Source organism: Microcaecilia unicolor, chromosome 7, assembly GCF_901765095.1.
Source record: "Microcaecilia unicolor chromosome 7, aMicUni1.1, whole genome shotgun sequence".
Lineage (NCBI taxonomy): Eukaryota > Metazoa > Chordata > Amphibia > Gymnophiona > Siphonopidae > Microcaecilia > Microcaecilia unicolor.
In genome coordinates, this window is record NC_044037.1 from 74,628,956 (window position 1) to 74,641,711 (window position 12,756).

Consider the following 12,756-nt stretch of genomic DNA (forward strand, 5'->3'; position numbering starts at 1 on the left):
CAGAAGGTACTGCTGTGCTGTTTGTGATCAGAAAAATCCCTCTGTACAGTGAATAGAGCATGGATAGCTGAAGCTGCATGACCTTAGGAACAGTGAGACCAGATCACATAAGAGCCAATTTTCAAATGGTTTCCATGCCTAACTTTGTGAGATCCTAAATTTACACAGCTGCTATGTTATGTGGTTTCAGAAGGGAGACTATTTGGCCAGTCCTGGATCTGAACCTACATCCCGAAAGCAGTGTGGCATTTGTAGTGCCTGATTCTACCCATTGATATCAACGTTGTAGATTTTCTACACAGGTGGAAAATGTGGAGGCTCCCCTGGTTACAGAACTTTCTTCTGATAGCTTAGATGTGTGTGATATTTTGGAAAGATCCCAGGATGAGGTAGCTTTTAGAGTTACGCTGTTTGTATGTTTTGAGTTTTTTGTTTTTTGGGTTTGTTTTTTACAGGATAGGGATGCTTTAAGGCTTTACCTGAGACAGGCTTCTATTTTATATTTGGGAGACAGAGTTTGGATATTTCCTGACCTTTCTAGCTGGAAACAAGAGAGAAGAAAACATTTTCTGCATGTGAGACAAGTGACGTTGGCTTTAGGTGCCAGAATACCAATTAAGATTTCTAATGTACAGTGACTTTAACTAATGTTACATATCATTTCTTTGATCCAGAGCAGTAGTGTTGCTTTTTGGATGGTATATCTGCTGGGCCTTAGTTCTGATGTTACTGGGGTAAAATCATGGGCTGTAGTTTGGGGGGCAAGGGGGGCAGTGCCCCCCCAAAATGAGCTGCCATCCCATCCTCCAATCCCCAAGCTGCCAGCAGCCACTGTGAGAAAGCAGCACACATGCTGCTTTAGACCTGCCCCTGGAAGCCTTTCTTTCTCCCCTGTTCCCGTGCAGGCAGGAAGCTGTAGGAGAGAGAAGAGCCTCCGGGGCAGGTCTAAAGCAGCATGCTTCTTTTGCTGAGGCTGCCGGTGGCTTGGGGAATTGGAAGACGGGGGAGGGTGATAACAGGCACCACTGGAAGACTCTGGGGGGCGGAGGCGGGAGAGAGACACGCCCCACCCTTTGCCCCCCCCAAATGAAACTGTCAAATTATGCCCATGGTTAAAATAGATATTGGTGTCTGGCTATTAGTTGCTCTTTTTCTTTTTATATATTTCCTATTTCAACCTCTCATGATTGGACTGTTCACGTCTCCCTTTCTTATGGACTAAAATATATTATGGTCATTGAGATTTAATATTACCTGTTATTGTATTTTGATATAGTAATGGCTGTTTTTGTGTACGAAACTTTTGTTCTTTGTGTTTAAATTTGAAATTTCATAAATTAAAATAAAAAAAATACTCATAACACTTTATGCCAATGACGTCACAATCTACATCCTGTTTAAGAGTGACTTAAACGAAATAACCAATGAGATCAACCAGAGCTTCCAGATCATGCACTCATGGGCGGACTCATTCCGGTTAAAGCTCAACGCAGAAAAAACCCAATGCCTAGTTCTCACCTCCCAATACAACACAAACAACTACTCCACTATAACCACACCTTACTGCACACTTCCTATCTCAGAAAACCTGAAAATTCTTGGAGTCACCATTAATTGAAACCTCACACTCGATACCCACATGAAGAACACAACGAAAAAAATGTTCCATTCGATGTGGAAACTCAAAAAAATTAAACCTTTTTTCCCAAGAAACGTCTTTCGCACCCTGGTACAGTCACTAGTAATAAGCCACTTGGACTACTGCAACGTTCTGTACGCAGGCTGTAAAGAACAAACCATTAAAAAACTCCAAACAACCCAAAACACGGCAGCCAGACTCATCTTTGGAAAACCTAAATATGAAAGTGCGAAGCCCATAAGAGAGAAACTACATTGGCTTCCGCTCAAGGAACATATTGAGTTCAAGATCTGCACAACTGTGCACAAGATCATTCACGCAGACGCCCCACTCTATATGCTAAACCTAGTGGACTTACCGCCCAGAAACGCCAAAAGATCAGCCCGCAAATTCCTCAATCTGAATTTCCCCAGCTGCAAAGGAGTGTAATACAAACAGGCTTATGCTACGACCTTTGCATACAAGAGCACACAGTTTTGGAATGCGTTACCCAAGGCCCTGAAAACCATGAACAATCTAACCAGCTTCCCCAAAGCTCTGAAAAGACACCTCTTTAACAAAGCTTACAAAAGTCACCCTCAATGATACAAATCATCCCCCAAACCACCCAAATACACCTAAAACACTTCTCACACAACCCACCCAACATCTGCCCATCTAAATCCTCTTTTACCTCAGTTTATGATCAACTGTATTTAAACCATGTACTGATTTTATCATAACCTCACTCTGTAAGCCACATTGAGCCTGCAAAAAGGTGGGATAATGTGGGGTACAAGTGCTATAAATAAATAAAATATAAATAAATTTTCCTACATTTCAAATGTTGAAGTCTGTGACAGTTTTTCACTTCTCTATCATATCAGATGGTGGCAGTTTGGAATTCTTTACCTTCTGTTTTAAGATCTGATAGAAATTATTTAGTTTCGGAAAATGTTAAAAACCCATCTGTTTTATAAATTTGGTCTATCTAGTCTATTTGATCATTTTAATTATTTGCTCAATAGTATTGTTCTTCCTAGACAAGTGGATCTCAATGCTGTAATCCACCTTGAACTGATAAGGTATTGGTGGAATACAAGACCAGAACGTTATGTAATGTTACTGATCTTTTTTAGATGAGATTCTACTTACTCCTCGTCTCAAGCTATAACTAAAGGAAAAACTCAAATATTCAATGAAGTCCTGTTTCCAATTTCTGAAAGAGCTTGTTCTTGAATGTGCTACAACAAGCTTATTCTGTACAAACCGGCACACAGAAGGAGATGAATGTGTTGAGGTATTTGTGTGAAAGGTATGAGCACCATAATAGTGAGATTCTGAACCGAGTATGACACTCAGAGGGCAATGTCTCCAAATACAACCATTTCTACCTCCATTGTTGAGGTTGTCTGGATCTTGCCATGTCCAAGTAAGTGAAACCGACATTTCAGCCATCATCCTGTGGCTTTTTTCAAGATGTCTGTCCTGGTGGACCGGGGACAGGGTTAGGGCGGAGAGGCAACTTAGCTGATTAGTGGCAATATTCAGTCCACTAACCAGCTAAGTAAGCACTGAGCTAACTGGGCACCAGTCTGAATATCAGCCAGTGCCTCGTTAACGTCTAGGTCAGTGGACATAATACTACTACTACTTATTATTTCTATAGCGCTACTAGACGTATGCAGCGCTGTATACTTGAACACAAAGAGACAGTCCCTGTTCAACAGAGCTTACAATCTAATCAGGACAGACAAACAGGACAAATAAGGGAAATATTTAAAGTGGGAATGTTAAAACAGACATGGGTACTGAACAAGTAAATAGGGGTTAGGAGTTAAAAGCAGCTTCAAAAAAGTGGGCTTTTATCCTAGATTTGAATATGGTCAGAGATGGAGCTTGACCTGGATATCCAATGCCAAACGCTGAACATGCCCCAGCATTGAATATCTGGGGTTAGGTCAACCCACGACTGGAAGCAGTTTACTGCCATGGGCTGAATATTGCCAACAAAATCTCTTCTATCTCTGTCTTTATTCCTCATTGTACTTTAATCAGTTTCTTCTCTTACCATATGGACACTGCAGTCATGAACTGCACCTGTACTTCCCCGTTTTTGCGACAACCCCTGAAGCTATAAAGTTCCTTATGCCAGAGAAGGCTGAATTAATCTTTGAGGCAAACATTGCTAAGGAGTAGAGGCTTTCTTCACTCCCCCTTCTTCACAAGCAGGTGCAGAATTTGTATTCGAAATTCTTCTTCTAGCAAGTGCAAAACATGCCAAGCCTCTTAATAGCCTTGTCATTAGCAGTTATAATGACAGTAATCCACCACTGAAATGTGATATTGGACATTTGTTTACATTAAACTAGGCTTGTAAACACTCCTTTTCCCCAGAAAGGTACTCAAAGTGGTTCATATAAATCAGATACAACAATGAAGTGGTTTATAATCTACAGTACTCAGAAACCAACTACAGACCAGCATCATCCCTATTCTCATTAAGAATAGATCAGGCCACATCAGATGTCTACCACAAGTTAGATGAATACATATTTTTTTTTTTAAATCGATACATAATACAAGCCCAAAGCATAAAGCAACAACAAGATTAGGTTACAAACTGCAGTAGCAAATATTTAAACCTATCATCTTCTCCTGCCACAAGTGGTGTACAAATAAGTACATACATAAGTAAATAAGTAGTGCCATATTGGGACAGACCGAAGGTCCATCAAGCCCAGCATCCTGTTTCCAACAGTGGCCAAACCAGAATATAAGTACCCGGCAAGATCCATAAACAGTACATTTTATGCTCCTTATCCTAGAAATAAGCAGTGGATTTTTCCCAAGACCATTTTAATAATTGTCTATGGAATTTTCCTTTAGGAAGCCATTCAAACCTTCTTTTAAACCCTGCTAAGTTAACTGCTTTTACTACATTCTCTGGCAACAAATTCCAGAGTTTCTGATTTGTTTTAAATGTACTACTTTGTAGCTTCATTGTGTGCTCCTTAGTCTTAGTATTTTTCGAAAGAGTAAACAAGCGATTCACGTCTACCTGTTCCATTCCACTTATTATTTTATAGACCTCTATCATATCTCCCCTCAGCCGTCTTTTCTCCAAGGTGAAGATCCCTAGCCACTTTAGCCTTTCCTCATAGAGAAGTCTTCCCAACCCCTTTATCATTTTTGTCACCCTTCTCTGTACCTTTTCTAATTCCACTATATCATTTTTGAGATACGGTGACCAGAATTGAACACAATATTTGAGATGTGGTCTGTGAGAATCAGAGAAACCACAGATCCCAGAAGGCATTGCGGGAGAGGTAAAACCCAGAGCACAAAAACTATAGATCCCAGAATGCATTGCGGGAGAGGGAATGACAAGACCAGAACAACTACAGAACCCAGAATGCATTGCGGGAGGGGAGGAGCCAGGAGCATAGAGAACACAAATTCCAGACTGCCTGGAAGAATAAGAGAGGTCGGGACAAACGAGAACCTGAGAGGCAGGAGAAGGAAACAGATGGGGCTGATTGGGAAATCAAATGGAGTCAGCTGGGGAGGGTGTGGAACATATGAGTGGGGGTGTGGAGAATGAGGGGATGGAATGGGAGGAGTTGGGGGAGACAAAAGAGGAAGTAGGAGAGGAAAGGATGGAGGTGTTGGAGGGAGAGATGGAAGGGGGGGAGTAACTTCTGGATGAGCTGAAGTATAGGAGGAGGCAGTGAAGTCAGGAGGATCCGGTGGGTGGATGTCAAGAGATAAGTTGTTGACATTTGTGGGTGGTGGATCATTTCTAGCCTGACTTGTTTAACTGTGTGTAAAGCTGGGCTGGCTGAAGTGAATTTTGAGGCCTTGCTGATTTCTGAGGCCTTACTGAGAAGCTTTGTTGAAAAGCCTGACTAGCTGAACTGTGTAGAAAAGCTGAGCTAGCGGAACTGTGTAGATGTGAGCGAACAGCACTGACGAGTGTGGCGTCGGAAGCAGACAGCACGGATAAGTGTGGGAGCGAGAGCCGATAATTCGGACGAGAGGAGTAGTTGGCAGGTGACACAAAGGCATTATAACATCTTCATTTTTGTTTTCCCTTCCTTTCCTAATAATACCTAACATTCTATTTGCTTTCTTAGCCGCCGTTGCACACTGAGCAGAGGGTTTCAATGTACCATCAATGATGACGCCTAGATCTCTTTCCTGGTCAGTAACTCCTAATGTGGAACCTTGCATTATGTAACTATAATTTGGGTTTCTCTTTCCCACATGCATCACTTTAAATGTTATCTGCCATTTAAATTCCCAGTCGCTTCTTCCTCTTTAACATCAGCAAAATTCACCCTTTCCTCTCTGAACACACCACCCGAACTCTCGTCCACGCTCTCATTACCTCTCGCCTGGACTACTGCAACTTACTCCTCACCGGCCTCCCACTTAGCCATCTATCCCCCCTTCAATCTGTTCAGAACTCTGCTGCACGTCTCATATTCCGCCAGAACCGATATACTCATATCACCCCTCTCCTCAGGTCACTTCACTGGCTTCCGATCAGATACCACATTCAATTCAAGCTTCTCCTTCTTACCTACAAATGCACTCAGTCTGCTGCCCCTCACTACCTTTCTACCCTCATCTCCCCTTACGTTCCCGCCCATAACCTCCGTTCACAGGATAAATCCCTCCTCTCAGTACCCTTCTCCACCACCGCCAACTCCAGGCTCCGCTCATTCTGCCTCGCCTCACTCTATGCTTGGAACAACCTTCCTGAGCCCTTACGCCAAGCCCCCCCCCCTGCCCGTCTTCAAGTCTTTGCTTAAAGCCCACCTCTTCAATGCTGCGTTCTGCACCTAACCCTTACCGTTCAGTGAATCCAGACTGCCCCAATTTGACTGCCCCTATCGGACCGACCGTTCACTTGTCTATTAGATTGTAAGCTCTTTGAGCAGGGACTGTCTCTCTTTGTTAAATTGTACAGCGCTGTGTAACCCTAGTAGCGCTCTAGAAATGTTAAATAGTAGTAAGGTCCTCTTGTAATTTTTCACAATCCTCTTGCAATTTAACAACTTTGAATAACTTTGTGTCATCAGCAAATTTAATTACCTCACTAGTTACTCCTATCTCTAGATCATTTATAAATGTGTTAAAAAGCAACAGTCCCAGCACAGACCCCTGGGGAACCCCACTATCTATCCTTTTCCATTGAGAATACTGACCATCTCTGTTTGTTTTCTATCTTTTAACTAGTTTTTAATCTGCAATAGGACACTACCTCCTATCCCATGACTCTCCAATTTCCTCTGGAGTCTTCCATGAGTTAGGTACTTTGTCAAACGCCTTTTGAAAATCTAGATACATAATATCGATCGGCTCACCTTTATCCTCATGTTTGTTCACCCCTCCAAAGAAATGTAATAGATTGGTGAGGCAAGATTTCCCTTCACTAAATCCATGTTGACTTTGTCTCATGAATCCATGCTTTTGAATATGCTCTGTAATTTTGTTCTTTCTAATAGTCTCTACCATTTTGCCCAGCATTGACGCCAGGCTCCGTGGTCTATTTGTAAGTATGTTAAATAGCACCGGTCCCAGTACAGATCCCTGTAGCACTCCACTATTAACCCTCCTCCATTAAGAAGAATGGCCATTTAACCCTAACCTCTGTTTTCCGTCCAATAACCAATTCTTAATCCACAGAAGGACATTGCCTCCTATCCCATGATTTTATAATTTTCTCAGGAGTCTTTCATAAGGAACTTTGTCAAAAGCTTTCTGAAAATCCAGATACACTACATTAATCGGCTCACTTTTATCCAAATGTTCATTACTCCTTCAAAGAAATGAAGCTAATTGGTGAGGCAAGACTTCCCTTGGCTGAACCCATGCTGACTCTGTCCCACTGAACCATGTTTATTTATGTGTTCTATAATGTTATTCTTTATAATTTTCCTCTATTTTCCCTAGAATTGCAGTCAGGCTTATCGGTCTGTAATCTCCCAGATCACCCCTGGAAATCGGCACTACATTCTTGCAGCTGTCCAATATCACCCCACGTTATGCTGGGTCAGGTCATGGTTCAAGCATCGACCATTGAGAAAAATATCAAGGTCTTGCTTCAAGTTTGTCAATAGGGTTTTCTGAATATATAAGGATCCAGCAGAGTTGTATATGCTGCTGTAGATCGTTGCCTCTGCTTTTCCTGTACATAAGGATCTATTCACAGTGCTCTGTACACAGAAGTGTGGTGACTGATCCTTGCAGCAAACAGACAGGCTGCTTTCAAGCTGTGCTTGCCTGCTGCCGGTCACAGGAAAGCCAAGAGAGCAAAACTGCACCTTTCATTAGTCAGGGAAGGGCCTGCAGCTGGGTCCCAGCAGTTGAATTCAAGTCAGCTGACTTCTGATCCCAAATCAAGGAGACGATCAATAATTTCAATGCTGAAATGTTAGAAATGATGCTGCAGCCAGACAGGGCACTCTGTTTCCCCTTCATGTATCGCATGCTTTTAAATAACACCTTTCATTCAGACTTGATACTAGTGAACTTTGTCATCCAGTATTTCAAAACCACACACACTACCTTCCAAAGGAGAAAAAAAGAAGAGTGGACAATGATACTATTATAAATACCTAATTGCAGATGAGTACAAAAAGGGGTCTGAAACCAGCTATCAGTAGTACACTGAGGTTTGATATGCTCTGTCTATGAGCATAAATTAAAACCCAACTTACAGAGCTGCCAAGTTACCCATTCCAGGAGGGAGACTTTTTGGACGGTCCTGGATTTCTGCCAACTTCATCCTGGTGCATTATGGGACCTGCAACACTGATTTCAATGGATAGAATTATGGACTACAAATACTACACTGCTTTGGGACGTAAGTTTAAATTCAGGACTGGCCAAAAAGTCTCCCTCCTGGAATGGATAACTTGGCAGCTCTGCAAACTTAACATATTTTTAATCGGAGAACACAGGCCCTACAGTAACATTTATTTATTTATTATTTAGATTTTGCTCACACCTTTTTCAGTAGTAGCTCAAGGTGAATTACATTCAGGTACACTGGATATTTCTCTGTCCCAGGAGGGCTCACAATCTAAGTTTGTACCTGTGGCAATGGAGGGTTAAGTGACTTGCCCAAGATCACAAGGAGCAGCAGTAGGATTTGAACTGGCCACCTCTGGTTTGTAAGACTAGTGCTCTAACCACTAGGCCAAACTTGCTCATAATTGGACATAGAGTCGGTGGCAGACTGGGATTTAAACTCACAAAGTCCGTGAATTATTATTTTTTTAACTAGTTCACTGCCATAACCACAAGAGCTCAGTTTTGCACTCTTTTCTTTCCTAAGATAAAAAGATTGTAGACCAGCAGGGGAGACCACCAGTACAGCTTCACAGGGCACTGAATTAGACAGGTGTAGATAAAGTAGAGTGAAGGAATAGCGTAGTGGTGAGAGCAGTGGGCTGAGAACTGGGAAAGTCAGGATTCAAATCCTACTGTGGTCTTGGACAAGCCACTTAACCCTCTGATATAAACTTAGGGGCCCTTTTATTAAGCTGCGTTACAAAGTGGCCTGTGCTATGACTAGCGTGTGGGTTTCCCATGTACTGAGGCCACTTTTAGGGGGTCTTTTACCAAGCCATGGTAGCATTTTTAGCTGGCGGTAAAAGCCAAGACACCCATTATATTCCTATGGGCATCTCAGCATTTACCGCTTGCTGATTTCTACCACTAGCTAAAAATGCTACCGCAGCTTAGTAAAAAAAAAAAAAACCCCTTAGTGCAGCTGTAAAATGGCTGCACTTTCTTCTTCCTCAATTAATGGCCATGCAGTAATTTCCCAATTAGTGAGTGGCCATTAGCGTGGGAGCCCTTATTGACGTATTTTCTAGGCAGAAAAAGCTCCTGTGCTAACCATGTACTAATGAGTTAGCATGCAGCGATGTAGCTGCGCTAACCAATTAGCAGTAGGCATGCCTACTCTCCACCCCCAAACATGCCCCCAGTGCTAAAAATAAAATGGGAAGCGCGGGATGCCTGAGCGCACCCTGCGGCAGTGGATTTTAACCTGTGGAAAGCATGAGTTAGTGCTTACTGCAGCTTAGTAAAAGGGCCCCTTAGATTGTGGACCCTCCAAGGACAAGAATATACCTACTGTACCTGAATAGAACCCACCTTCAAAGAGGTGTGAGCTAAATCCAATCTCTTCCCTTCCATTGCCTCAGTGTAATCCCACTTGGCAGGGAATAACTTGTGTTCCTGAATGTAACTCACCTTGACCTTGGACTTGGAAACGGTGAGGAATTAAATCTGATATTCAAGTCCAAAGGTTACTGGAAAAGGCATGACAGAAAACAGGCTAGATTAGAGGCGTACTTTAAAAGGGGTAGCTGTGTTAGTCTGGTGTAACAAAACTAGCAGAAGCGGGTGGTATCTTATATACCAATCAATTTATTAAGGCATGAGCTTCTGAGAATAGTTACTACAAACGTACTCTAAATTTATACCAAGCACATTTTTTATTTGTCAATACATATACATATAACAACGTTCCCTTCCCAGATTTCCAGTGCACACACATTCAGTCTACCTGCCACACGATCACACAATCATCAAATTTTCACGAGACAATACTCCTTGCTAATTCACTAGATGATAAATAGACATTATAATAAATAATATCTAATCCAACTTCTCGCTGTTGTTACCACTATATAGAACTTCATAGTTCAGAGTCCACTTTCAACGTGGTTTCTTTTTCCATAACGTTACATCGTTACATCGTAATGACTGCTTCTCCGGAAGTTATGGAAAAAGAAACCACGTTGAAAGTGGACTCTGAACTATGAAGTTCTATATAGTGGTAACAACAGCGAGAAGTTGGATTAGATATTATTTATTATAATGTCTATTTATCATCTAGTGAATTAGCAAGGAGTATTGTCTCGTGAAAATTTGATGATTGTGTGATCGTGTGGCAGGTAGACTGAATGTGTGTGCACTGGAAATCTGGGAAGGGAACGTTGTTATATGTATATGTATTAACAAATAAAAAATGTGCTTGGTATAAATTTAGAGTACGTTTGTAGTAATTAATTTAAGTTTTTGTACTTTTTTTTTTTTTTTGTTCAATCATTTTTATTAATTTGGATATAACAATAAAAAAGGAAATTAAGTTCCATTGACTTAATAACAGTTTAACAAGTTAGAACTTAAAAGTTTTTGTACTGTAATCAAAGCTAATATTCCCCTATGGTAGTTGTATGAGTTTCTGAGAACCAGAACTATGCATCTGACAAAGTGGACTCTGGTCCTCAAAAGTACATAAAAGTTGGTAAATTGGTCAGTATATAAGGTACCACCTGTCTCTGTCAATTTAGAAATGTTCTGCATCCTAAGTTTGGGTTCCCTAGCCTCAGGCAACCTGCCCTGAAAAAAGAAGGAAAGGGGAGGAAAAAGAGCAGAAGAGGGAAAGAGTGAGAGCACCGTGCTAGAGAAACACGAGAAAGCAGAGGGTGTGGAACCAGGGCCAGGAACAGGAAAGATGTATATGTTCAAGCCTGAAAAGAAATGAGAAATAGGTTACTGGAGAGACTAACAGCCTTCCTAATGACCCTGTACAGATAGCATACAGCAGATTTTCACAGTGCATTTTTTTCTAGCAAAAAGGTGCCGGTACTCAAACCTTAGGCCACCCTTCAGGGGTGGGGTGATCTCTGAGGGACCCACCCCACAATAGCCTGGCCCCCTGCAACCTGTCAGAGAATCTTTGACAAGGAAGAATTGGTGTGTGGAGCCTGAGCTCTTTCATTGAAACTTGGGGTCCATGGGGTGCACATCACCAACACCACGATTACAGCCTAATTGCACAAAAGGAAAGAGGGGCAGTGCTACTAAGTTTAGTACTTGCCTAGAGTTGGCTGAACACCAGCAGAGGCACAAGAAGTAAAAGGGCAGAGAGGGTGACAGGTAAATACGAGGATAAAGGCTTTTTGCCAAAGGCAACACAGGCAGCCAGAATTCTGTGCCTCAGCCATGCCACCATATCCTCAGTACTATGCATAACCAAACTGGATGTCACACTTGAGGAAACGTGAGCTGAGGACAGCCAACAAGGTCTACATAGAGTAGTTCTTTAAAAACGATATCAAATGGTAGCAGAGCAGGGATTAGGGCCCACAAGCACTACAAATTTCCTAACTAGTAAAGCACTCCTACAGTCTGGAGAGGAGAAAGAATAGAATTTGAAAATGTTAACTTTGCCAAAGAAGAGCTGGCAACGGTGGCCATGGCTCGTTCCTCGAAATCAAGCCCAGTTTATAAGCAGAGGAGCAGGAGGAGGTACGAGAGAGAAAATCTAACTAACAGAGCCTCATGATCCATTCCTTTCAGACTTCTGGGAGATCATCTCACCTGTTCGGGCACTCCTTGCCTTTTCCTCAGCCTGGGCAGGGAGTCCTTCTTCCACAGAGCAGCTTCCCTTAGTGCTGGGCTCTGCTGCCGTCCTACAGATGTTCTGAATATATGAAGGCTGCCAGAAATTCTCCTACAGTGAAACTATGGCTGGGAGCAGGAGGCGGGGAAGCAGCTGAGGAAGCCAACCAGGGGACCTCTCTACTGCAGACCACAAGTGGGATGCTGCTGGCCTGTTTGGAAGGGGAAAATATCCTCCTGTTTACACATAGGGGGACCGCTGCCCCCCTCCTCCAAATTTGGAGCAACCTCCTAATTAAAAACACAAGCACACTGAGAACTGTGATGTGGAAGGGGCTAATGTCTTTAGCAGAAGCCTGAATGTGGAGGTCAGCAAATTACAGCTCTTATTCAGACAGGCTTTATTCAATAGCAACCCTTGGAGAGATGAAGGGGGTGAGGCCTGCTCTGCATTAACAGGGACTTCCTGACCAGACCACAGAACCAAAGCTTTGCTGTTCTGCCACTTACAAGTCGGATGATTTTAAGTTTACTTAAATGCCTGCCATGAGGTTGACTATGATACCTTTAATTTCTTCAACATATGTGTGTTTTGTTACAGAAGTTTCTCTGCGACCTTCAGGAAGGATGACAAATTTCCAGGGACTGCAGGGAGAAACTATATTCATATTTTGCTGGCTTGTTTAGAAAATTATTAAACACTA

The 12,756-nt window shown here is 42.3% G+C and overlaps 1 protein-coding gene across 2 annotated transcripts in view; it reads right to left on the reverse strand.

Annotated features, from left to right (window-relative positions):
- The window catches only part of SRPX2 (sushi repeat containing protein X-linked 2), a 72,540-nt gene extending 60,422 nt beyond the window's left edge, over nucleotides 1-12,118 (reverse strand). Inside the window, exon 1 of one of the 2 annotated variants that reach the window (XM_030208887.1) lies at nucleotides 12,032-12,118. The gene's annotated coding sequence lies outside the window, so the exon portion shown is untranslated. Of the gene's footprint in view, nucleotides 1-9,892; nucleotides 9,929-12,031 lie in introns of those variants that run through there. The other variant, XM_030208888.1, reaches the window with a different exon arrangement.
- Nucleotides 12,119-12,756: the final 638 nt, after the last annotated feature.